Source organism: Pan troglodytes, chromosome 6 (genome assembly GCF_028858775.2).
Source record: "Pan troglodytes isolate AG18354 chromosome 6, NHGRI_mPanTro3-v2.0_pri, whole genome shotgun sequence".
NCBI classification, from domain to species: Eukaryota; Metazoa; Chordata; class Mammalia; order Primates; family Hominidae; genus Pan; species Pan troglodytes.
The window spans coordinates 137,092,358-137,119,236 of NC_072404.2; the positions used below are offsets into that span (position 1 = coordinate 137,092,358).

The 26,879-nt window shown below is 34.9% G+C and overlaps 1 long non-coding RNA gene across 1 annotated transcript in view; it reads right to left on the bottom strand.

The window, feature by feature from the left end:
* The window catches only part of LOC107976100 (uncharacterized), a 41,794-nt gene extending 38,871 nt beyond the window's left edge, over positions 1-2,923 (bottom strand). The window contains exon 1 of the long non-coding RNA XR_008536558.2: positions 2,679-2,923. This is a non-coding gene — a long non-coding RNA (uncharacterized LOC107976100). The remainder of the gene's footprint in view (positions 1-2,678) is intronic.
* Positions 2,924-26,879: the final 23,956 nt, after the last annotated feature.

A 26,879-nucleotide genomic window follows, 5' to 3' on the forward strand; every position in this document is an offset into this window, starting at 1 on the left:
TTTACAAGCTCTGGGTTGTTCACTCAAATGTGGCACACACTTAGAGATTGTTATTTTACCCTTATTTGCTTCAACATTTGATTAAAGCTGGTCACCCTCTAATCTGCTGCTGCTCTTAAGTGTCAGAACCCTGTTCTTGTTCATTTCTGTGTTTCTCACCTCAGCACAGTAACTGGCTCGTATTCTGCTCAATATTTGTACTGAATGTATGAAGCTATTGTAATTATTAAACATAAGTACTCAAAATATAATTTTTAAAATTATACTAATTCTGATTATAATTACATCTCTAGCAAAAAAAAAAGAAGAAAACATTAGGGGTTCATTTAGTTTTAAATATATGCTATATCACGTGGGTAACAAAAAAAGAAAAAGGATTAAGAAAGTAGACCAGAGACACAGTGCCTGATAAGTTAACTTACCAGCAGATTTTCCTGTTTCCTTCGCATTTTCCTTGCTTGACAACTTTTTCAAAATTAAAAAGCAAATGAGCATTTCTTGTAAGAAGTTAAACCGTACAATATACAATTGTCTCCCCTTCTGTATTAGTCTATTTTCACAATGCTGATAAAGACATACCTGAGACTGGGCAATTTACAAAAGAAAGAGTTTTATTGGACTTACAGTTCTACGTGGCTGGGGAGGCCTCACAATCACGGTAGAATGTGAAAGACATGTCTCAGACGGCGGTGGCAAGAGAGAGAATGAGAGCCAAGCGAAATGCGTTTCCCTTATCAAACCATTAGATCTCGTGAGACTTGATCACTATCGAGAACAGTCGGAACCGCAGAAAAGACCCACCCCCACAATTCAATCACCTCCCACCGTTTCCTCCCACAACACACGGGAATTGTGAATTCAAGAAGAAATTTGGGTGGGGATGCAGCCAAACCATATCACCTTCTTACTCCCACTTGCACCAAAAATCAATATTAATGCCTGGCATATGTATCCTCCATACCTTGGTCCTTATTCATACAATCATTTACAAGCCAATATGTGTAAAGATATCATTGCTTTGTATCTGATATTTTTATAGTAAGATATAAAAATGGAAGGTTGCATAAACATAGAATAAGGAATAATCGGAATAAAAAATAAAATAAAAAGAATAATTTTAAAGTCAACATTTATGTAACCATTACCCAGATAAAGAAAAAGTACACTTTCTGAAGTCAGCACCCTCAGTGTGACTTTTTCTATGTTTCTATCTCATTCCATATCCCCAGAGATAACCATTATGCCAACTTCTATGAAAATTATTTTCATACTTCTCTTTAGTTTTAGCACCTATAATTCTATTCCTAAAACATAGTTTAGTTATGCATACTTGAATTTTATATGAATTAGTTTATAATACATGTGGTTTGGAAGTATGTCTTCTATCTTTTGTGTGTGTGTGTGTGTGTGTGTGAGATGGAGTTTTGCCCAGGCTGGAGTGTAATGGTGCGATCTTGGCTCACCGCAACCTCCGCCCCCTGGGTTCAAGCAATTCTCCTGCCTCAGCCTCCTGAGTAGCTGGGATTACAGGCATGTGCCACCACACCTGTCTTGTTTTGTATTTTTAGTAGAGATGGGGTTTCTCTATGTTTTTCAGGCTGGTCTCGAACTCCTGACCTCAGATGATCCACCCGCCTCAGCCTCCCAAAGTGCTGGGGTTATAGGCGTGAGCCACCGTGCCCAGCCGTCTTCTATCTTCTGTTCATTAGTTTGTTAGATTTATTGTTATTGGATGCGGCTGCAGATGTTAACTTTTATTACTTTATAGAAATGATACTCTAACTATGGTTCCTTGACCACCAGCATCAGCCTGCTGCTGTTAGAAATCTCTCTATCACAGACCTGCTGAATCAGAAATTCTGGGATAGGGAGCAGCAGTGTGTTTTTGCAAGCCCTTCAGGTAATTATGATGCATTATGAAAAGCACTGCTAAGTAAAATTAAAATATATGAACATATTAAATTTAGATGATCCATTTTACTCTTGATGTGTATTTGAATTATTTCAGATATTAACTATTGCCAAGATGGTGCTGTGAACATTTATATATATATGTATCCTGGAATACAAGGGCATGATATCATTTAGAGTTTATATCCAGTTGAGAAATTGCTGGGTCATATGCTTATCTTCAATTTGATGAAAAATGCCACCCTGTTTTCTAGTGTGGTTTTGCTAATTTACAAGTCTTTCACCTGGCTCTTCCTTTTCTGTCTCTCTGCATACTAGAATTGGGTTTATGATATCCTAACTTGTACTTTACCTAAATCTATCTTACCTCAATTTTTCTCAAGCTGTAGGGTGTCTACTAATATTCTCTGATGACAATAAATCACATTTGGAATTTTGTTATTTATTTTAAAACATATAGTAGTATAACTTTCAAAAAATTAGAAAATATTATATATTGTTTAGATTATTTTCACTTAAAAATCCCTGTTATAAATCCCAATTCAGCCATATGCTTCTAATATAACTTTTTTTTTGATAGCTGCTAAGTATTTCATGATGTGGAGGTACTATAATTTATTAAGCATTCAATTTTTTCAAGATTCTTTTCCCAACACAAACTAGGCTGCAACAGACATATTTGTTTATACATTCTTACTGTGTAAGTCAGTTTGGGTTGCCATAAGAAGATACTGGGTAGACTAAACAACAAAAATTTATTTTCTCACAGTTTATTTTCTTCGAGGAGGCTGGAAGTCTGAGATTAGGGTGCCAAAATGGTTGGGTTCTAGTAAGGATTCTCTTCCTAGCTTCCAGATGGCTGCCTTCTTGCTGCGTGCCAACATGGCCTTTCCTCAGTACCTGCAAGGATAGAGGGGGGGGAGAAAGAGAGAGAGAGAGAGAGAAAGAGATTGTGCTCACACACGCACAGAGACAGAGACAGAGACAGAGAGAGAGAGAGAGAGAGAGAGAGAGAAGGAAGAAGATCTGGTGTCTTCTTATAAGGGCACTGATCCCATTATGACAGCCTCACCCTCATGACCTCATCCAAACCTAATTACTTCCCAAAGACCCCATGTCCAAACACCATCACACTGGGGGTTAGGGCTTCAACATACTAATTTTGGTGGGACACAATTCAATCCATAGCACTTACATACTGGGCATTTATTTAATGTGGTAGATTTCTAAGAGTGGGTTGGCTATGTGGAATTATCTAGTAGATAGTACCAGAGTGATAGCCACACATATTGTAAGAGTTCCCATTTATGCCACCTATACAATAAACATTCTTTTAATGGCATCCCCATCAATATTGGGGAATTGATTAGTCATATCTTTTACTTATTTTTCTACTGGGTTGTTTGTTTTTCTGGTCAATGTTTAGAAGTCCTATTTATATCATATATGTCTTTATTATTTCTATTCTATGCTGGAAATAATTTTTTCTTATCATTTGTTTACCATCTTTGTTTACAGTATTGTTGATATATTACTAAATATTATATAATCAATGTGTCTCTTTATCATTATTTGAGTTTTATATTATTAGTTAAGATCTCCCCATTCCTATATTTTATTTATATTTATATTTAAATCTGGAATACATTGTGTGATATGTGTTCAGCTTCATTTTTTTAGTAGACAAGAAATTGTGCATCATTATTTAATAAATTTTCCGAAAGGTGAAGTACCCACTTTGTTGCAATATTAACTTCTCATGTATCCTGTATTCTCATGTATATCTCAAATTTCTATGTTGTTTCTCTGATTTTAGTTTTCTAACAGCAGCTGTACATGTATTTATGTGATTTCAGTGGTTTTATATATGTCTTCATAGATAAGTAAGGTCTTACCTCTTCCCTGGGGCATTCACTTTTCCACATGAATTCTAAGATTATTGAAATTTATCATTCAAAAAAATGCCTGTTTAAAATCCAATTATATTCGATTTATATAATAATTTTGGTACAGCTGCCATTTTAGTGATATACTTGATATGCTTTATTTCTTCCATTTTATTATATTACTACTTACTTCACAGTGTTGCTTTCCTTTTTGGTGCAAGAGTATGTTGTCCAAGTTGTCATATGTCCTTCTTTCCTCTTGTTAAAGTACAGAAAATTCTCCTCCTTTTTCTGGAACTCATGATCTAGCACTTAGTTCTCTGATATGTGAAAATAAGCTTCTAACTACTTCTTCATCATCAAGATGTTCTATTTTCCCATTGCTTTTATCTTCCATTCAACAAGTGAGCAGTATGAACTATTTTCACTTCCTTTAACTCTCTCTCTCCCTTCTACTCCTGGGTTTTGCTGAGATAGACTAGTATTTTTAGTTCTAGACTATTATTAGAATTTCCCTTGCAGTATTCCAAAAATTGTCTTCTATTTCCAAAGTTCTTGTTTAGCAGTTACAGTGCATATTTTCAGCACTCTGTAAGTACCCAAGGTTTATTGCTCACCACTGTTTTTTTATCCTTACAATCTCCTATTTTAAGACGTTGTAGCAGGTTGAATAGTGGCCCCCAAAAGATAGATCTACGTCCTAACCCCTAGTACCTGAGAATGTAACTTTACTTGGACATAGGATCTTTGCAGAATCAGTTAGGAATCTCAAGATGAGAAGATTCAGGATTTAGAGTGCCCTAAATCAGTAAATGGTGTCTTTATAAGAGGGAGAGAGGAGCAGGAGATTTTAGACACAGGCACAGGGGAAAAGGCCATGTGAAGATGAAAGCAGAGGTTGGAGTGAAACATAAGGAGCCACCAGAAGTTCCTTAAGGAAGAGGCAAAGAAACCTTCCCCCAAAGAGCTTTTGGAGGCAAGGTTACACTGCCAACACCTCAATTTAGGAATTTTGGTCTTTAGAACTATAAGAGAATACATTTTGGTTGCTTTAAGTCACCAAATATGTGCTAATTCATTGTGGCAGCTCTAATTCTATTTAATAAATAAAAATTATTAATTTAATAAATAATTTATATTTAATGAATAAAATTTATCAAATAAATACACTTTATCTTTTTGTATTTTTGGACTGTGGTTTGAGATATTTCTCTCACTTCTTCCATTTTATTTGAGTCTCATTTTTTAAACTCATCTTAAAATTAATTTTCAATTTTTAAAATTCATTTTTTAAATGTACAAGATGATCAGAGATGCCTTTATTTATATCTTTTTGTTTTTGTTGCTTGCGTTTTTGAGAACTTGGTCATAAATTTTTTGCCTAGGCCAATGTCCAGAAGAGTTTTTCCTAGGTTTTCTTCTAGGGTTTTTATAGTTTCAGGTCTTAATTTGGATCTTTAATCCATCTTGAGTTAATATTTGTATACAATGAGATGTATGGATCCAGTTTTATTCTTCTGCATATGGCTATCCATTTTTCCCAGCACCATTGATTGAATAGGGTATCATTTCCCCATTGTATATTTTTGTTGATTTTGCCAAAGATCAGTTGGTTGTGGGTATGTGACTTTATTTCTGGGATCTCTATTCTGTTCCAGTGATCTATATGTCTATTTTTATATAGTACCATGCTGTTTTGGTTACTATAGCCTTGTAGTATCATTTAAAGTCAGGTAAATATTTCATCTAATTTTAAAAATTATTGATTTGATAGTGATGTCTATATTCTTTTAACATCTTTTTAAAAAGTTGAACCTGAGAATATTTTTGTGAAAAATAAACATTTTTAGTAAAATATCACTAGATTAGTTTTGAATTACATGTAACTATCTACATTAATTCTTTTTAACATTGGAAGACAACATCTTAGGGGATCTCAATAGGGAAGAATTTCATTTTTGTGTTTTAAAATGCCAGTTGTCATGAATTATCATGGAAATTATTCTCTCTTTTCCTGTTAGAATTATAGGGCCATTTCAGTTCAGCTGAGAAGGGTATTTATTTGGCCCTCCATTTAGAGTGATCACATGTGATATAGTTTGGCTCCATGTCCCACCCAAATCTCATCTTGAGTTGTAATTCCCAATGTTGGAGGAGGGGCCTGGTAGGAGGTGATTGGATCATGGGGCTGGATTTCCCCCTTGCTGTTCTCGTGATAGAGAGTGAGATCTCATGAGAACTGATGGTTTAAAAGTAAGCACTTCCCCTCTTGCTCTCCGTCTCCTGCCGCCATGTAAGACACGCCTTGCTTCCCCTTCTCCTTTTGCCATGATTGTAAGTTTCCTGAGGCCTCCCCAGCCATGCAGAACTGTGAGTCATTTAAACTTCTTTTCTTTATAAATTATCCATTATCCAGTCTCAGGTAGTTCTTTATAGCAGTGTGAAAATAGACTAATACAACATATGTCTACAGGAAATTTACTTTTGAGCAAAGAATATATATAAACTAAAGAAATATGTACTTTTAAATAAGCAAATCTCATTTTTAAAAATATAAGATGATATAGGACAGACTATTAGAAGTACAGTGTTTCATATTATACTTGTATAGCAGAAAACAGCTAAAAAAAATAGAGCTGTACATCACAGACTCCAGACTCTATCAGTGTCCACATAAAGAATTATGAAATTTCTCAACACCATGGACAGAGCTTACAGGAAGGGAAGAAAAAGAACACATCCAAAACATACGGTATCAGAAAGGCTTTGAATTTTGTTATAGTCGTACTGAAAACTGGAAGATATTGCTACCAGTGTTATTCATGTGATCTTTGCATCCTGCAGAAGGCATTCCATTTATCTCTCCTCTCAGTCCAGCAAGCTAATTATCATCCTGTGCTTTTAGAGCTATGAATATTTGACAGAGAAGGCATTAACAACTTCAGATACTTGATTTGGTTTGTTGCCTTCTGCAACAGAGTTCAGAAATTTTAAAAAGAACATCGGCCATGTTAGAAACAATGGTATTTTTTCTAACTGTAATCCAGTATGATACTATCGATAGTGATAAAGCTTAATATTACAATAATGCATATGAAGCTTTAAAAACAATTCTATTTTAACATGTTCAATTATAGTTCATATTCCAAATGAATGTTTATATGTAGCTGCTGATTTTTTTTAGTTTTGCATTTTTTGGCCCTAGTTTATTCTTATTCACGATAATACTAGCTCACAAAATAGTTCCATTTTTAACTATAGAATGTTTTCTTAAGGGTTATTCCATTAATTCTTTTTCCTGTCTCTCTCTCTTTTTTTCTTTTTTTGAGACAGAGTTTGACTCTTGTCGCACAGGCTGGAGTACAGTGTTGCCATCATGGCTCACTGCAGCCTTGACCTCCCGACCTCAGGTGATCCTCCCACCTCAGCCTCCTGCCTAGCTGGGACTACAGGTGCGTGCTGCCATGCCCAGCTAATTTGTTGTATTTTTAGTAGAGATGGGGTTTCACCATGTTGCTCAGGCTGATCTAAAATTCCTGGGCTCAAGTGATCCACTCACCTCAGCCTCCCAACATGCTGGGATTACAGGCATGCCGGGCCCAGTTCATTAATTCTAATGAACCTTGAGGCATCAGAAAAATGATTTCAAACTGGTTTTGAGTTAAGGTAGTGTGGTAAATATAGACATTTTATTTCATTGCTCTTCTCTATTTGTGATGAATAATCTGACTGTATTAGTCATGGCTCTCCAAAGAAACAATCTGTGTATAAATACACACACACACAAACACACATGCACAGAGAGAGAGAGAGAGAGAGATTTGTTTACTGTAAGAAGTTGGCTCATGTGATTATGGAGGCTGTAAAATCCCATGATCTGCAGTCGGCAAACTGGAGACCCAGCAGAACAAATGGTATGGTTCCATTCTGAGTCTCTGAATACCTGAGAAACAAGAGAGCTGATAGTGTAAGTTCCAGTCTGAGTCCAAAGACAGGAGAAGGCCAGTGTCCTAACTTGAATACAGTCAGGCAGACAGAGTGAATTTTTCCTTATTCAGCCTTTTGTTCTCTTCAAACCTTCAACAGACTGGATAAGGCTCACCAACATTGGGAAAGACAATCCACTTTACTCAGTCTACCCATTAAAATGTTAATATCATCCAGAAACATTCTCGCAAACACACCTAGAGGGACGTTTAACCAAATACAGTGATGAGCAAGCCACACGATGATATTTTGGTCACTGATGGACTGCATTAAGAAAGTGGTCCCATAAGATTATAATGGAGATACAAAATTCCTATTGCCTATGGATGTCATAGCTGTCTTAATATCAAAGTGGAACACATTATGACTCACATGTTTGTGGTGATGCTGGTGTAAACAAGCCTATTGTGCCATCAGTTGTATAAAAGTATGACACATAAAATTATGTACACTACATAATAGTAGACAATGATAATAAACGACTGTGTTACTGGTGTATTCACTATACTATACTTTTTATCATTACTTTAGAGTGTACTCCTTTGACTTATTTTTTTTAAGTTAACTGCAAAATTGCCTTAGGCAGGTCCTTCAGCAGGTATTCCAGAAGACATTGTTGTCATAGGCGATGAGAGCTCCATGGGTGATACTGGCCCTTACAACCTTATAGTGGGATAAGATGTGGAGGTAGAACACAGTGGTCGTAATGATCCTGACCCTGTGTAGGCCTGGGCTAATGTGTGTTTGTGTCTTAGTTTTTAACAAAAACGTTTAGAAAGTAAAAAATAAAAATGAAACGTTTTTAAAATAGAAAAAAATCTTTAGATAAGGACACAGAAAAATGTTTTGTGTAGCTGCTAAGTGTTATTACAAGTTTAAAAAAATTGAAAGTTTATGAAGTAAAAATGTTACAGTAAGCTAAGGTCAATTTATTATTGAAGAAGAAAAATGTTTTAAAATTAGTGTAGCCTAAGTGTACAGTGTTTATAAAGTCTACAGAGATGTACAGGAAGGTCCTAGTCCTTTGCATTCACTTACCGCTCACCCACTGATTCACCCCGAGCAACATTCAGTCCTGCAAGCTCCATTCATGTAAGTGCCCTATACAGGTATGCCACTTTTTATCTTTCATACCATATCATTACTGTACCTTTCCTATGTTTAGATACACACAAATGCCACTGTGTTACAATTGCCTACAGTATTCAGCCCAGTTACCTACTGTACCGGTTTGTAACCTAGGACCAATCAGTAGGCTATACCATACAGCCTAGGTATGTAGTAGTCTAGGTATGTAAAACAAACATGCTTAAAACCTAACTTGAGGTCCTATCCAAGGGAAAAACATGCTTTTTTTGTGGCATGTTTTATCTGAAAAGTTTTTTTAACTATATTATTTCAGCTAAACTCTTTTTCTAATCATTTAGCAATAACACTCATAATTTGAGGATAGACGTCATTGTGTTAAATCAAAACAGTATGTGGTCAGCACCAGTATACTTGCGGGGGTATGCACCCAGGTAGAAGTTAATCATTATGCTCTTAAAGACCGTTAGAAAAGTAATCTGAGAGTTAGTTTTATAGTTTTTTAGTTAGTTTCTTGTGAAAGCCATTATAGAGCATAGTGAAAAGGAGGGAAGTGAAAAAGGTCTCAGGGAATTAGGTATACATGTTAGCTAAATGGCATTTCACTCTGAGATCTAAGTTAACACTTGATTTCTGGGTTTTTGGTTTTACATGCCAAACAATGAGGCTGTTATACTTTTTAAATAATCTATGCAATGCAATTCATCTGTTTTCATATATTATCTGAGTTCATTGTGAAAAGTTCAACCTATTTTTTGAAAAAGCTGATATTTTAGAGATCAGAGTTTAAAAAGTTTAGTGGGAAGATGATTAGGATAGAAAAACTAACTGTTGGATACTATGCTTATTACCTGGGTGATGAAATAATACATACATCAAACCCCCGTGACATGCAATTTATCTGTATAACCAACTTGCACATGTACCCCTGAAACTCAAAAAAATTTTAAAAACTTTAAAGCTATGTAAGCAACACAGAAAACAAACAAGAACACATCAAGGTGACATGACATGGAAACTCCATTTCACTCTTGAGTCACTTTCAATCGGATTTTATGACCAATAAGAATGACCACAAAAATAACTATGTGAGAAAAGGCAATCATTAATTAGCTAGATTTAACCATTCCACAATGTATATGTACTTCAAAACATCATGTTATACACAGAAACATACAATGTTATCTTTCAATTTAAAAAATAATGGGAAAAAATACAGATATCTTCTACTATTTCCTACTGAAACACAATGGTCAAGTCTAAAATATTTTTTCTGATTCTTCAATATTCTACCTTCCAGAGTAGATAAGATAGGGCCTCTATGTGATTTCTAAAGTCATTTGTTGTTTTAAGTTGACAAAATCACAAAGTTAGGTTAACCTCAATGAGCTTAATGTGTTACAGGGAATATGTAATGCTTCTGAATTTGAAAAATCTTATAAAATTTTTTATGCAAATACGTATGTAAATCAAAATACATAATACAAAATACATGACATTCTCTTCCTATCCATGTGGAATAAAATTTCAACTCTTTAAACTGATCTACAAGGTCTTTTATGATAGACCCTCCTGTGTCTCCAATCTAGTTTCTTCCTTTAAGGAAAAAAAAAAAAAAATTCCTCAAAAAATATAACTCTTGTTTCCTTGAAAGGGAAGGATCTCTCAATATTGCTACTAAAACGAAACATAACAAAACAAACACACACAGAATTTTTTTAAAATAAACCTCTCTTGGTGGTTTCTTCTCTTTAATTAGAACTTTAACAATACCCTTACATAGAATATTTCCCAGTATTCCCTGTCTCCAGGGTTCCTCATACCATCAGCTTACCAAACCAACTCCACTGTTATTCAATGTCTGAGCATCATTTTTTGTTCTTTTATAATATATATCAAAATTTGCCATATTCAATCACTACTTCCCAATTCTTATTTTAATAACCACTTGGTAGCATTTGACCTCCGCCTTATATTCTTCCATCTCGTAGATTTTATGACACCATTTTCTCTGGGTTTTCCTCCCACCTCACAGGCTCTTCTTTTCAATCTGATTTGTTGATCTCTCACAAACCTCTACATGTTGTTTGCTCCATGGTTCAGCTCAAGGGCCACATCTCCCTTCTAACTGCACTCTCCTCTTCCGTGATCATATCCAGTCCTGTGACCATGTATCATCTAGTGAGTGATAACTTCCAGATATATATCACCTGATTCTCCCCAATCTTCCCTACCTTGTTGATGACACTACCACCCATGCAATGTGTCAAGCCTCACTCTACAATCAGCCTTCTTCTCATTCTCTCATCCTTCACTGCAAGTCCTATTGGTTCTGCTGTGTGCACTGAGACCATCTTGGTTGGATTCACCATCATCACTCATCTTGACTATTGCAAAAGATGGATTCCCTTCTTTTAGTCTTAATTTCCTGCAAGTCTGGCCCTTTAAAACCTAAATTAGTCAGATTAGCTTCTGCTTAAAATCTCCTAAAGTCTTCCCATTATACTTTGAATAAAATCCAATCTGTATGCCATAGCTCAACAAAAGTGACAACTGCCTCTTGAACTTCAGCTTATACTCCTCCCCTCCCACTCACTAAGATCTGCCACAGAGTCTTCTTCATGTTCCTGGAGTACCTAGTGTGTGTCTTCCTTAAGGCCTTCCTACTCCTCATTTCCTCTGCTTGGAATGTTCTTGCTCTGGCCTTTCACAATTTGGCCTCATCTCATCATTCAGTCTCCAGTCAGATGTTTCCTCCATACACAGGTCTTTTCTGACAATTCTCCTTAAAACACTCCAGTCACTGTCATGTTATTCCTGTTTTGTTCACTGTCCTTACTGTGTTAAAAGTTATCTTTATTCATTTTTTTACTTTTTTATTTGTCTTCCTTTTGCTAGCTCTATGAGGGCACACATCTTAGTTTTCTAATTCCATACTTCCTGAACAATTGCTAGCATGCAGATGGCCCTTAGTAAATGGGAGATGTTAAACGATTGTATCTACATAACATAAAGCCACCGTATCATGTTATATCATTCTTCCCCAAAAGGCTAAGATACCCAGAGTGTGGGCCTACCAAGGTCATTCCCTGTTTTTGTTGTTGTTGTTTGTTTTGTTTTGGTATTTTAGGGTGTCTTAGGAATAACTCTGATAGCACAGTCACAGTGAGTGTGCTGGGCCCAGGACTCTTGGTTTTAATGTGTATTTATTTGCTCCAGCTGCCAAAACAAAGTACCACAAATTGGGTGGCTTAAACAACAGAAATTTGTTGTCTCATAGTTCTGGAGGCTAAAAGTCTGAGACCAAGGCATCATCAAGCTTGGTCACTGTGAGAGGTGTTAGGGAAAATCTCTTCTATGCCTCTCTCCCAACTCCTGTGGTTTGCTGTCAATCTTTGCTGTCTCTCACCTGATCTCTGCCTTTGTGTTTGTGTGGCATTCTCCCTGTGTGTGTCTGTCTCCACTTTTTCCTTTTGCATAAGGACACAAGTCATACTGGATTAGGAGCCCATCCTATTTCAGTATGACTTCATCTTCACTACTTACATCTGTAATGACTCCACAAATGAGGTCACATACTGAGGTAATAAGAATTAAGACATCAACATAAGAATTTTAGGGAGATGTAAATATTCCTGGAAAGCAAATAGAGTTCTTCCTAAAGAAAAGTGTAGGAAACTATGATTTGAGAACATGACCCTACTTTAATTTTATTAAATTATTAAGGATATTATAGGTGTATTCCTTAAAACACAGATGTGCTTTATAAATTCATATCTTGTGGTTTAAATGTACCAAAAGGAGCTTTATATTCTATGGCAATTTTCAGAGTTAAAATGTTAGTTTGCTCTTTATCTACTTTTGTGGCTGCTACAAGGAATTTAGATCCACTATACTGATAATTCACACAGAAAAAAAGAAAATATAGGTATTAATCATCTCAAAAAATAAAACCTTCCATATTCTGTGGACTATAAATTAGTCTGATTAGTGTAGCAAATAGAAATGTACACGCTAAGCCACACACACTAATTGTAGCCATCATTCAGCAAAATAAGTTCTTTTCCATTTACAGTAGAAAGGAGAGGGAAAATGGAAAACAGGGCTATTCTGATGGTGTGCAGTCAGATATGGAATATTAATGCTTTGGAATAATAATGGGATTAGAAGACAGGCTGAGGCAGCAGTAGAAAACTAGGACTCAGGGATAACTAAAGTGAAGGAAAATGATATCCAAATAATAATTGGATCTGTGCCCCTAGGTATCAGTCAAGACCACTTTCCCGAATGTGATTTTTTTCTAACAATTTCTTGATTCAACCCAACAGTTTATTTTTTAACAACACTAATTTCTAATAAATAGAATCTACAGATCTCTGAGAATACATTCCTATAAAACATAGATAAGGAAGGAAGAAAATTGCATCTTCAATTTTGGTCTGTGTCTTAAACAGGAGGAATATTTTAAGGTCATATTTTCATACATGTTACATAGGAATACTATGTTTTGTATTAATTTGCCAGGGTAGGCTAACAACTATTGCAAATAATTCCTAAATCTCAGTGGTTTAACATAAGAAACATTTATTTATCAGTTAAATCGCATCTCAGTGCAGACCAGCAAAGAGCTGTGCAGTTATTCAGGGGCCAGGATCCTTTTGACCGGTAGCTTTCCCATTTCCTAAGGCCTCAGAGTCTTCTCACAGCTCTTGTTCACCTGGTGAGGCAAGAGAGTGAGCAAAAAGTATTACCCAGGATATTCTTATATACCAGGACTCTAAGTGGCAAACATCACCTTTACTCACATTCATGGACCAGACCTCAGTCACGTGACCCCACCCCACTGTAAAGGAGGCTGCAATTTAAAGTCTACTTCTCAACCTAAGAGGAAAAAGGAAGAGAAATTTAACAACCTATAGCAGTTTCCCTGTTACACACTAGAATCATAGTAATTCTATATTTCTCTTAATCACAGTGGGTGGGAGATAATAGATAAATAGATAGATAGACAAACACAGAAAAGCATGTGTGGAGGGGTTCTTACCATGTAAATATCCAACTTAAGTTTCTTCAGTTATTTTAGAAATATTTATTTGCACATAAAAATGTAATGGAAAATCTGACAGTGAAGAGGCTTGCCATTGCTTAAATTCATGTTTTCATAAGCCTTTTCATTTGAAAATAATACAAAATTTTCATGGAAATGATTGATAATGCATGCTTCTAGTTATTTTAGATAGCCTTTTCCCCAATTCACCCTATAAGTGAAGTTTTGTTAGCCTGAGCTGCTTTAAGATGGCAAAAATCTCAAATGTGCTAATGCTAAGAGCACTATGTATCAGTGCATTATATTTGCACTGATCAGTATTTCATCCTACTTTTTTTTCCCTTTTCACAACACTTATAATTAACTAAATAATCTGTGCTTCTTTCCCCTAGGAACTATCTTTGTTAATGTTGCTGAGATTTTGTCAGCTTGTGTGAATGGAAAGCAATAGGTGCATTATAGCCTATCTGAATGTTGCTTAGAGAAATGGAAAGATTGGAAAAGTCTTCTTGCTAGGGACTGGTATTATTTCTTGAAGGTCAACAGTAATGTTTGGTTTCTAGAAGAAAGGAGTCTTGATGGATTTTTACCATGGAAACCTTTACATGTAGAAATATGTTGCCATGTGTACCCCAGAGACACAGATCTATTCCACCATGATCATAGCCAACCAGCAGAAAAATTATATAATGGAAGTCTTACAACTTTTCTTAGGAGGTGTCATGCCCCTCTGAGGCATTGCTGGAGAAATTACAGTTCCATAATGAGACTCATAATTCATGTCAGTCCCAAGCCTTTTCATTCATTTATAAATGTTTTAGAGCTCTATGATTCATAATTCCATAAGCTGGCTTTCTTTCAGAACTGTCATGCTCTCATTAATGCCAACCATTCCTGCTTCTCGCCAAGAGACAAGCCCTGCAGTAATATATCATAAAGTTTAGTGCTTTCCTTGAATTGCTATAGTCAAAATTATTTTTCTAGGTACTAAGTTAGTACAAAAGAACAGGTTTTAGAAAAATATTAAATATTGAGAAAGAAATCAGGAAAGCAAAGAAAGATCTCTACCACATCCAAGATGTCATTTTAGAGTTATTTTCCATTTTATCATAATGCACATTTTCTTTATATGTGAGAAATGTTATGCCCTAAGAAAATGATAAACTTTAACATTGAACTGATATGAAATTAAAATGAAATGAGCTATCTAAAGTACAAGGCTTAGAATAAAAGTCTTTTTTGGCAACAATCTTATTTTTGTATTTTATGTCCATCCTAAAAAATAATGTTTACAATGCATTTTCTTTTTTAGAAAACTTCATTCAGTAATTTGTTTTAGTTAATTAAAAGATTAAATATTATTCTATTAAGCAACACAAAGCAGTTCTTAAAACCAGTTGAAGTTATGTAACATAAAACACATGTTGTCGAGTTGCAGGTAACACTTTCATTTGTGATTCATTATCTCCATGTGTTGCTCTTCACTGGCAATATCCTCTCCAAGATTCATTTGCCGTTCTACTCAGCAGGACCAATTTGTTATCTCCTGAATCACAATATGGCACAGCAGTGTGACACTGAAGACATGATCTTGTATTTTATTCAATTCAACAAAATTCAGTGGACCCACCTATTATTTGAAAGTTTCACTGGAGGCTCTATTTTGCTAGTTTCTGAGCCAATTCAGATTCAAGCAGGAAGTTTTTAACAGCTTAGATGCCCCACACAGCTGGGTTTACCACTGGGCTCCTCTGCCATATCTGGAATCCCATGACCCACAGATGACTGCTGTGGGTTTTTGTTATTGATCTTCCTGCTGCCTTACGTTGTTAAAAGACAGCCTGATTTCTTTGCCTGAGTTTTAATCCATTACCTCACTCTGAATCTCGACTTCACATCTAAGCACTCTTCTGCTTAGACTTTCTCCATGATGTGGAATCTCGTGTCAGACCCTAGCTCCAAAACTGGAGCTTTGCTGTTGATGGATATGTATTCTAATAGAGAATATCCTCTCTGTGAGTCCAGTATGGATTACTAGCTGGACACTCTACCACCAAGTTGAAGTGATGATGGTCAGGCTAATTTTCTGTAAGACACAGAGCCTCAGAATCTTTGCTTTTCTAATTGTCTACCTTTTGGCTATGGATCCAAGGAAGAAAGCATTGTTTTGTGAATTTTATGTTTTTCTATTTTACTATGAGTCAAATTATACAAAAATTGTATGTTTCTGAATATAGGAAAGAAGAAGGTAAAGATGAAAAAAAAATTTCTGTTTTCACCATGGCCTCAGGAAAAAACAACAGTGGGGAGAAGAACAGAGAACAGGAGAAACATGGATTCCGCAGATAAGAAGCAAATTAGAAGTTTGTTCTAGTATCCCTAAATTATTTCCAGTCAATTCTCTTTTTTTCTCTTCAGAATAGAACAAATAATAATTTTTTAAAAATCTAACTTAGAAAATATACTAGTAAGCAACTGGGGAGATAGTGCTTAACATCAGAGTGGAGCCTTTACTCTAATTTTAGCTTGATTCTCTTTACTTTATTCTCCTTATGCATTAACATTGTAAGCTAAGCAATAATGTTTTCAATTAATCCCAAATATGTTACTGTAGTCTATCAGTTGAATTTATTTTAGCAGTTACCTAGTGGATAACTAATAAGTTAATTGAGGGCTTATGATAGTCTAGGAAAGTTTCTAAACATTTTATGCATATGAAATACTTTGCTCTCCTTTAGTCTACATGAGGTATTGTCATCATTCTCATTTTACAGATAAGAAATGTAAGGCACAAAGAGGTTAAGGAACTTATACAAGTTTGCACATCTATTATGTGATAGTACAGATTTGAATGCTGGTGGCCTGTCACCACAGTCTACATTAAATTCTGTGGCCATGCACATACCGTATTTGTACATATTAGAATTTATCTTAATGGTTCTAATACTAAACATCAATGACTAAAGAAACAGAGTATATCTACTGCACAATGTATGCAAATGTCTGTTTGTAAATACTTGAAGCACTGCTGCTTTGCATGCAAAACTTTGGCACTTTTTGCAAATAAGGCAAATTCACATTTCACATTTCATGGTAATTTTTATTCATTTTACTCTTCAAACAAGCTCTCTTTCTTATTTTAATAGGAAATGATAAATTTATCATGCAATTCAGCAGTGTTTTTTAAAAGTGTGTTCCATGGAACTTGTATCTCAAAATCCAATATTCAGATTCTTAGATTTCACCCCAAATCCTCTGTACAAGAATCTGAGGTGGAGCCTAAGAATCTACATTTTTACAAGTTCCTATGGTGTGTCTAATGCTTCTAGAGTTTGATTCAGAGGGTGCAGAGATTCCTGGCAGGGTTTCAATTTATCATTACTGCCTGCTGTAATTTAGACTAATTAGATAGAATACATTAACTTTCCACTCTTGAGTCCTAATTATTTACCTAAGACATACAACCTATTTAAGTGACTTCCGAACAATTCATACAACCTTGACCTCTCCTATCCAGATCACAAAAATATATATAATAATGAAAATTCACAATCTTGTGGCCAACCCAAGATTATCCAATGAGTAAAATCCAACATTTTAGTCATAAGTAAAAATATTTCCCTCACTGCCTCAGAAGACACATCATTTATAGTTTCCTCCTTCAAGCTTTTTTTTTTTAAGTTTAATTTACCTTGAATTAATTCTTGGCTAAGCACTGACTCTAAATATTTTATAGCCTGCTTTCTGCATTTGTCTTAAATCTAGGTTTTTTCCCCTAGTGATTCTTCTGAGTAAAGCTTTTTAAATTTTTCTGAAAAGTTTAAAAGTATTTTGAGCAGAATAGTTTCCCACCAAGTTTATTTCCTCCCATTGTATATTACATTATCTAACTAACTTCATTCCTGCTTAGCCGTAAAGTCAACTAGTCTTAGTTAAAGTCAATTCTAAAGTCAGGAGATACTATAATCAACAGAGCACTGGACCACAGCCCGCTAAAATTTCTGAAAACAAGGCTTCCTATACATAGTCCAATTGGTATGCAGAATAAGTGATGAATGCTAGAATCCCAAACAATTGCTGTGAGGGGGGCTGAAACAGATGTTACAACTAAATATTTGAAAAGTAACACAGAAAGGACATACTGAGAGGCAATTGTGAATGATGCAGATTATTTATGAACTGCCAAGAAAAATAAGAAGAGGAACAGATCTTCCAGGTAATATCAGGGTTAACATGATTAATTTTGAAAGAGGCACTGGTCAAATCTAAGGCATTATTAAGTAGAAAATAGTGCTGAGCATAAAGCACAGTCCTCACAATCATTCAGAAAAGAATACAACATGAGAATATATTTTGTGAACCATGAGGTCTGTGAAGGCTTTATTATTATTATTATTATTATTATTATTATCATCAGTAGTAGTAGTATACATTGAAAGAACAAGTAGTCAAACATTGAACCTTTCAACCTAGTGTTAAATTTGTATTTCAATATAGGTCACATTGGCAATTTTAAGGAATTGTTTTATGTCTTTAATCACATTGACATATCATTACAAATGTTGATTAAAATAGATTGACCATTATGTGACACAACTGGAATTCTCTTAGAGATTTGGGAAGGTAATTAATGAAATTTAACCCTAGATATAGTGCTTCCAGCAATTTTTTATTGGGTTAGAGAAGTGTTTCTTTCAAAGGCTTTACCTTTTATATCAATGGTAAATATGAATTATATATAAATGGTAAATATAAATATGAATTTTGAAAAGATGTCACCATTATACTATTAATATAACATGTTACATTCAGAGCCTATTAGCTTGTGATAAAGTCACTTAATTCCAGTAACATCTGTAATGGAGTAAGTAGATAATTTTTGGCAACATCTAGTAATACAAACATATTTACTTATATTACATCATTGTAAAATATTCTTGTTAATGAAATGAATTATCTGCATTGAGGGAGTATACAAGATGCATGTTTATTATAACCTATAATTTTGAAACAAATGGTTGCCATTAAAAAATTTATTTTCTGAGAGAAGACCCAAATAAATAAAAGTGAAAATCAGGACATTACAATTGATAGAACAGAAATACAAAGGGTAATAAGAGACTACTATGAACAATTATACAACAACAAATTAAATAAATTAGAAGAAATGGGTAAACTCCTGGACACATACAACTTACCAAGATTGAAACATAAATAAATAGAATATCTGAACAGATCAATATGAATAAGGACATAAAAGTGGTAATAAAAAGCTTCCTATCAAAGAAAACCTTAGAATCTTATGGCTTCACTGTTGAGTTCCACCAAACATCAAACATCTAGAGACTAATTATTACCGATCCTTCCCAAACATTTTCACGAAATTGAACAGGAGGTAATACTTCCAAACTCTTTTATGAGGCCAGTATTATGAGGTTAGAGCCAGATGAAGACACTACAAAAAAAACTAAAATTACAAGACAGTATGCCTGATGAACATATGTGTAAAAATCCTCAACAAAATACTAACAAACTGAATTGAATAGCACATTAAATTCAACAGCACATTATTCACAATGATCAAGTGGACTTTATCCTACGGATGCAAGAAGAGTTAAATAAATGCAACTCTATAAATGTGATACAACACATTAACAGAATGAAGGAGAAAAAACATATAATCACGTCAATAAATGCCAACAAATTTTTGACAATATTCAACACACTTTTATGATTAAAAAAAAGCTCTCAACAAAGCAGATATAGAGGAATGTACCTCAACACAGTAAAGATCATATATGACAGACTCATAGCTAACATCATACTCAATGGGGGAAGGTTGAAACATTTTAATCTAAGATCAGGCACAACACAAAGATGCCCACTTTTACCTCTTCTATTTAACATTGTATCAAAAGTCCTAGCCAGGGCAATTAGGTAAGAGAAAAAAACAAAAGCCATCCAAGTTGGAAAGGAAGAGTTAAATTGTTTCTGTTCGTAGATGACATGATCTTATATTCAGAACACCTTAAAGAATCTATCAAAAAACTGTTAGAACTGATAAACACATTCTGTAAAGTTACAGAAGACAAAATCAACATACAAAATAAATAGCGTTCATATATACTAACAGCTAACTATCTGAAAAAGAAATCAGGAAAACAATCTCATTTACAATAGCTAAGAAAAGAAACAATAAAATACATAGAAATAAATTTTAATCAAAAGTGAAAGACCTGTATGCTGAAAGCTAAAAAACATTGATGAAATAAATTGAAGAAGACATAAGAAAATGGGAAGATACTCCATGTTCATGAATTGGAAGAATTCATAATGTTAAAATGTCCAAACTATTCAAAATGATCTATAGATTCAATGTTAATTTCAACCAAAATTCTAAAGAGATTTTATATAGAAACAGAAAAATAATCCTAAAATTTGCATGAAACCACAGAAGACCCCAAACAGCTAAAGGAATCTTGAACAAAAAACAAAGAACCCACAAGAAACAAACAAAAGAAACAAAGCAGGCCGGGCTGGGTGGCTCATGCCTCTAATCCCAGCACTTTGGGAGGCTGAGGTGGGCGGATCACCTGAGGTCAGGAGTTCAAGACCAGCCTGGCCAACATGGTGAAACCCTGCCTCTACTAAAAATACAAAAATTAGCTGGGCATGGTGGTGCAGGCCTGTAGTTCCAGGTACTCGGGAGGCTGAGGCAGGAGAATCACTTGAACCCGGGAGGCGGAGATTGCAGTGAGCCGGGATCACACCATTGCACTCCAGCCTGGGCAATAAGTGCAAAATTGTCTCAAACAAACAGAAAGAAAGTTACAGAGACTGCACTACCTGACTTCAAAATATACTACAAAGACATAGTAATCAGACAATGTGTATTGGCATAAAAACAGATATATAGCCTGATGGAACAGACTAGAGAGCCCAGAAATAAATTAATATATTTACAACCAACTCATTGTTGACTAAGTTATCCAGAACACTAATGGGGAAAAGACTGCCCCTTCAATAAATGATGTTGGAAAAGCTGCGTATACACATGCAGAAGAATGAAATTAGGCCCTTATCTCACACCACATACAAAAATAAACTCAAAATGGATTAAAGACTTAAACAAAAGACCTGACATTGTAAAACTACTAGAAGAAAACATAGGGGAACATCTCTATGACATGGGTCTGCGTAATAATTTTTTTGGATATAAACAAAGCACAGGCAACAAACGCAAAAATAGACAAATGGTAGTACATTAAACTAAAAGTCTTTTGCACCACCAAGGGAAAAAAATCAGCAGAGACAACCTGTGGAATGGGAGAAAATATTTGCAATCCATGTATCAGATAAAGTGTCAATTAATATCCAAAATATATTTAAAACTCAATAGCAAGAAAGCAATCCAATTAAAAATGGACAAAAGGCCTAAATAGACATTGCTCAAAAGAAGACACACAAATGGCAAACAGGTATATAAAAAATGTTCAACATAACTAATCATTGGAAGAATGTAAATTAAAACCACAATGAGATATCACCTTATACCTGTTGGAATAGCTATTATCAAAAAAGAAAGATAACAAGTGTTGGCAAGAATGTGAAGGGAAAAAAACCCTTGTACACTGTTGATAGCAATGTAATTTAGACAGCCATTATGGAGAACAGTATGAAGATTTCTCAAAAAAACTAAAAATAAAATTACCATATGATCCAGTAGTCTCACTACTGGTTATATATCAAAGGAAATTACATTGGTATGTCAAAGAGATATCTATTCTCCCATGTTTATTTTGCCTTATGAATAACAACCAAGATATGGAATTGACTTTAGTGTCCATCAGCAGATGAGTGAATAAAGAAAATGTAGTATATATATACCATGTAATACTATTTAGCCATAAAAAGAAGGAAATTCTGTTATTTCCTTCAATATGGATGACTCTGGAGGCTATGATGTTAAGTGAAACAAGCCAGGCACAAAGAGCATGTTCTCACTTCTATGTGGAATCTAAAATAGTTAACCTCATAGAAGTAGGGAGTAGAAAGATGGTTACCAGGGGCTAGGACAGTGGGAAGAGAGGGGGTTGAGAAAATATTGGTCAAAGGATTTAAAATTTCAGTTAGGTAGGAGGAATAAGTTCAAGAGATCTCTTGTATAGCATGATAACTATAGTTAATAACTATATATTTATTGTATTCTCAGAATGCAAAAATAAAACATTTGAACTCCTGGAAACAAAGAGTAGAATGGTGATTATCCATGGTTGGGGGCTGGAGATGGGGAAAGAGAAGATGTTGGTCACAGAATACAAAGTTTCAGTTAGACAAAAAATAGTCCTATTTTTAGTTCTAGTAAACATTTTACTGGTCCATTGTGCTACACGGTGACCATATTTAATAATATTATATAGTATATTTCAAACTTGCTAAAAGATTGGATTTTAAATATTTCACCACAAAAAACAATTAGTAGATGAGTTGATAGATATGTTAATTAGCTTGATTTAATCTTGATTTAACTTATACAATGTATGGATGTATCAAAACATCATATTGTACCCCATATAAATACAATTACTATTTGTTAATTAAAAATTTTAAAAGGTAGGTGTTTTGAAACACTAAGTTTTTAGGGCAGTTTGTAATAAAGCAATGGCTGATGTCCTAATGGTCACTGTGTTCCCCAAAGTGTTTATGCTGGCTGTATTGCTTTATTATTACATAATTTAATTAAATATTACTTCAAAAGGATGAGAAAAACAATAATTTCCTAGTAAATTTTGCATCTGTCCTTCAGAATCCACTCTAATAACGAATTAACTGCTCCCTTAAGGGCCCAGATTTAAAAAGATACAATTCTGACCTAGCTATTCAAAACCCTCCTTTTTGTCAGAGGCTACTTGTCTATTTTCTGACCTAAAACTTCTTTGAAGTCATCAAGCTCATTCTTATGGTTACCTACCTGGGACTTAGATTTGAATAGAATGTTTCAGAGTTTCTAGCTTTCTGGATCTTCTTTCAGCAGTGTCTGGCCACCACCAATCACGTTCCCACTAACACACCATACACACTGAACTCGAATTATTTTGATCAGAACTGAAATGACACCTGCTCAAATGCTTGGGTCTTTTATTTTGTACAGCTCAATTCCTTGCTCTTCACTTTCTTCCTTTGGCCGAAACTGTGATGAACTTCTCCCTGGTAAGGAAATCTAAGACTAATAATAGCTTATTTAGCAGACAAGCTCCATCCTCAGTGGCCAGGGATATTTGAGAGTCTTATTTATAATCAAGACATACCTTTAAATCATATCCTAATATTTAAGCATTTTACTGAATTAGATAACAACTCAGTTAAATAATCTATACTTGTACTATTGAAACACATTAAGCAACTCACAATTTAGATTTTTTTAAATTGGTATTTTTTTTCTCCTTCCTTCCTTCCTTCCTTCCTCTCTCTCAAAAATGGATCACTTCTGTTCACATTCCACTGGGGAGGACTGGTCACATGGTCCTACTCGGATGCAAAGAGAATTTGGAAGTATAATCATTATCTGGGCAATTGCTTCACAACTCTAAACTATGGGAAAGGAAGCCCAAATTTTGGTGGTCAGTTGGCTGTCTCTGTCTAAGAGACAAAAATCTCTTTAAAAAGTCTCTGCTAAGACCAACAGTCTCAGCTTTCCATAGATATACAAAAACTCTTCTTTTGTTACTACTTCAGTTTTAACTCTTGTGTTCAGTGTACGCTAAAGTAATGTAGAAAATTTAGAAAACAATATTCAAGAATCTGTAGTTTATCCACTTCTTAGAAAAGACACTTCAACAACTAAATAATCTTTCAAAGTACTTTGTATTTCTGCTTTTTAGTCCTATATTCTTAAATTATAAAATAATTTAGCAACTAAGTTGTGAGTTCTAATGTTAATTATTCTCTTGTGATGCATTTCATCTCAGCTAGGATATATGTTCCCAGCTCATTAACATTTCCTGGTTATTAGCATTTCCCATTAAACTTCCTCAATAGGTCAAGTCTACGCTGATTTCAATGTAGTTGCCTGTGAATACCATAAAGAATGGTAACGGAAAAAATATATAGAATCAGAATTACTCTGCAAAGAGGCCCTAATTAGGTTCTCTCTATTCATAGAAATAGATCTTTTATCAGTGACAACACAATGCAATTAGGAAAGGTCTCTTGTAACTTGTCGTGGGTGTAGTCAGCTGATAGTAATGTTACTTTTAGCAAACACTTCAGTAAACAGTGTCTCATCAGTTTTATTGTTATAATTCCTTCTCATAAGAATTGCCATCTAATTCAATATTTAGAACTAAACTATGTTAATACCAATGGCTTTACAGTTAACTCCAACTTTTTAAAAATTTGAAACTTCACTTTGTGGCTTTTTGAAGCATATTTCGTACACTTATTAAACGCCTTCTAACAGACCTTCTATTTATCTAATACTTTAAGGATGTGTTGTTCTGCATGGAAATAACATATTGAGAACAATGGTACTGGTATTGCAATTAGGGCTGACAAAATAGCTTTTCATCTTTTTCATTTAATATTTATAACACTGTTGTGAGGCTCACAGTATGACTTGCCAACAGAAACACAACTGATCAGTAAAAGAACTAATTTTAAGTTCAAGTCATATATCCCCAAAAAGTAAGTAGATCTTTGCATTATGATGACCATTTAAGTTTTTTTATAATGCATAAACCTGAAATAATTTGAGAGTCATGAAGCTGAGTTATTAATAGCAAGTGCATAGAAATATATCAGTAAATATGTAAAGCTTCAATCAAAACTAAGGCTCGACAGCCTGGGCAACATAACAAAAAGAAATTACAACTTATCTACAAAAAGATTAGATGTGGTGGTGCGTGCCTGTAGTCCTAGTTATTTAGGAGGCTAAAGCGTGCGGATCACTTGAGCCCAGGACGTCAAGGCTTTAGTGAGCTATGATTGTGCCACTGCACTCCAGCCTGGGCAACAGAGCAAGATCCTGTCTCCAAAAGAAAAGACTTGACATGCTAATTACCTGCATGAAATCAGTAATGAGGAGGACATTGTGTATGGAGTCCATGAGGGAATTGAAATACATGGGACAGAGGGAACAGAGGGGAAGAAAGCAGTAAAAAAAGAGACTAGAGCAGCTAAAGGAGACCTAACTCTGAGTCTGGCAGAGAAATTTAGACTTACTAACGAGAGAGTAGCAAATCAATATGAATTCTTGAGATACAAGTATTCAGGGAAAGTGCTTTGAAGAAGAGGGAACTTGTCAGTGGACTTCGTGATTGCCTGAAAATAAAAAGGCCAAAGTCAGCCAGTCTGTAGCCACCAGGTTGAGATGTGAAGAAAATTTAGACACTGTGGCAATGGAGTGAAGCAAATGATCAACCTAGGCTCAGGACTATATTGGACTTAAGGAGTAAATGACAGTAAAATATTAAAGACAGAGCCCCAGAGTTTTAGCCAAGGGGCCAGAAAAATGTGAGATTTAAGGAGCGACTTGTTTAAAAAAATAAGGTTGAAGTCTAATAGTCAAATGTCAACTTAGTGATGTCAAAATAAATACCATGTTTCTTCCAATTCTGTGAAGAAACTCATTGGTAGATTGATGGGGATGGCATTGAATCTATAAATTACTTTGGACAGTATGGCCATTTTCACGATATTGATTCTTCCTATCCATGAGCATGGAATGTGCTTCCATTTGTTTATGTCCTCTTTTATTTCATTGAGCAGTGGTTTGTAGTTCTCCTTGAAGAGGTCCTTCACATCCCTTGTAAGTTGGATTCCTAGGTATGTTATTGTCTTTGTAGCAATTGTGAAAGGGAGTTCATTCATGATTTGGCTCTCTGTTTTTCTGTTACTGTTGTATAGGAATGCTTGTGATTTTTCCACACTGATTTTGTATCCTGAGACTTTGCTGAAGTTTCTTATCAGCTTAAGGAGATTTGGGGCTGAGATGATGGGGTTTTCTAAATATACAATCATGTCATCTGCAAACAGAGACAATTTGACTTCCTCTTTTCCTACTTGAATACCCTTTATTTCTTTCTCTTGCCTGATTGCCCTGGCCAGAACTTCCAACACTATGTTGAATAGGAGTGGTGAGACGGGGCATCCCTGTCTTCTGCCAGTTTTCAAAGGGAATGCTTCCAGTTTTTGCCCATTCAGTATGATTTTGGCTGTGGGTTTGTCATAAATAGCTCTTATTATTTTGAGATACATTCCATCAATACCTAGTTTAATGAGAGTTATTAGCATGAAGGGCTGTTGAATTTTGTTGAAGGCCTTTTTTGCATCTATTGAGATAATCATGTGGTTTTTGTTGGTTCTGTTTATGTGATGGATTATGTTTATTGATTTGCATATGTTGAACCAGCCTTGCATCCCAGGGATGAAGCCAACTTGATCATGGAGGATAAGCTTTTTGATGTGCTGCTGGATTTGGTTTGGCAGTATTTTATTGAGGATTTTCGCATTGATGTTCATCAGGGATATTGGTCTAAAATTCTCTTTTTTTGTTGTGTCTCTGCCAGGCTTTGACATCAGGATGATGCTGGCCTTATAAAATGAGTTATGGAGGATTCCCTCTTTTTCTATTGATTGGAATAGTTTCAGAAGGAATGATACCAGCTCCTCTTTGTACCTCTGGTAGAATTCACCTGTGAATCCGTCTGGTCCTGGACTTTTTTTGGTTAATAGGCTATTATTTCCTCAATTTCAGAGCCTGTTATTGATCTATTCAGAGATTCAACTTCTTCCTGGTTTAGTCTTGGGAGGGTGTATGTGTCCAGGACTGTATCCATTTCTTCTAGATTTTCTAGTTTATTTTTGTAGAGGTAGTTATAGTATTCTCTGATGGTACTTTGTATTCTCGTGTGATCAATGGTGATATCCCCTTTATCATTTTTTATTGCTCCTATTTGATTCTT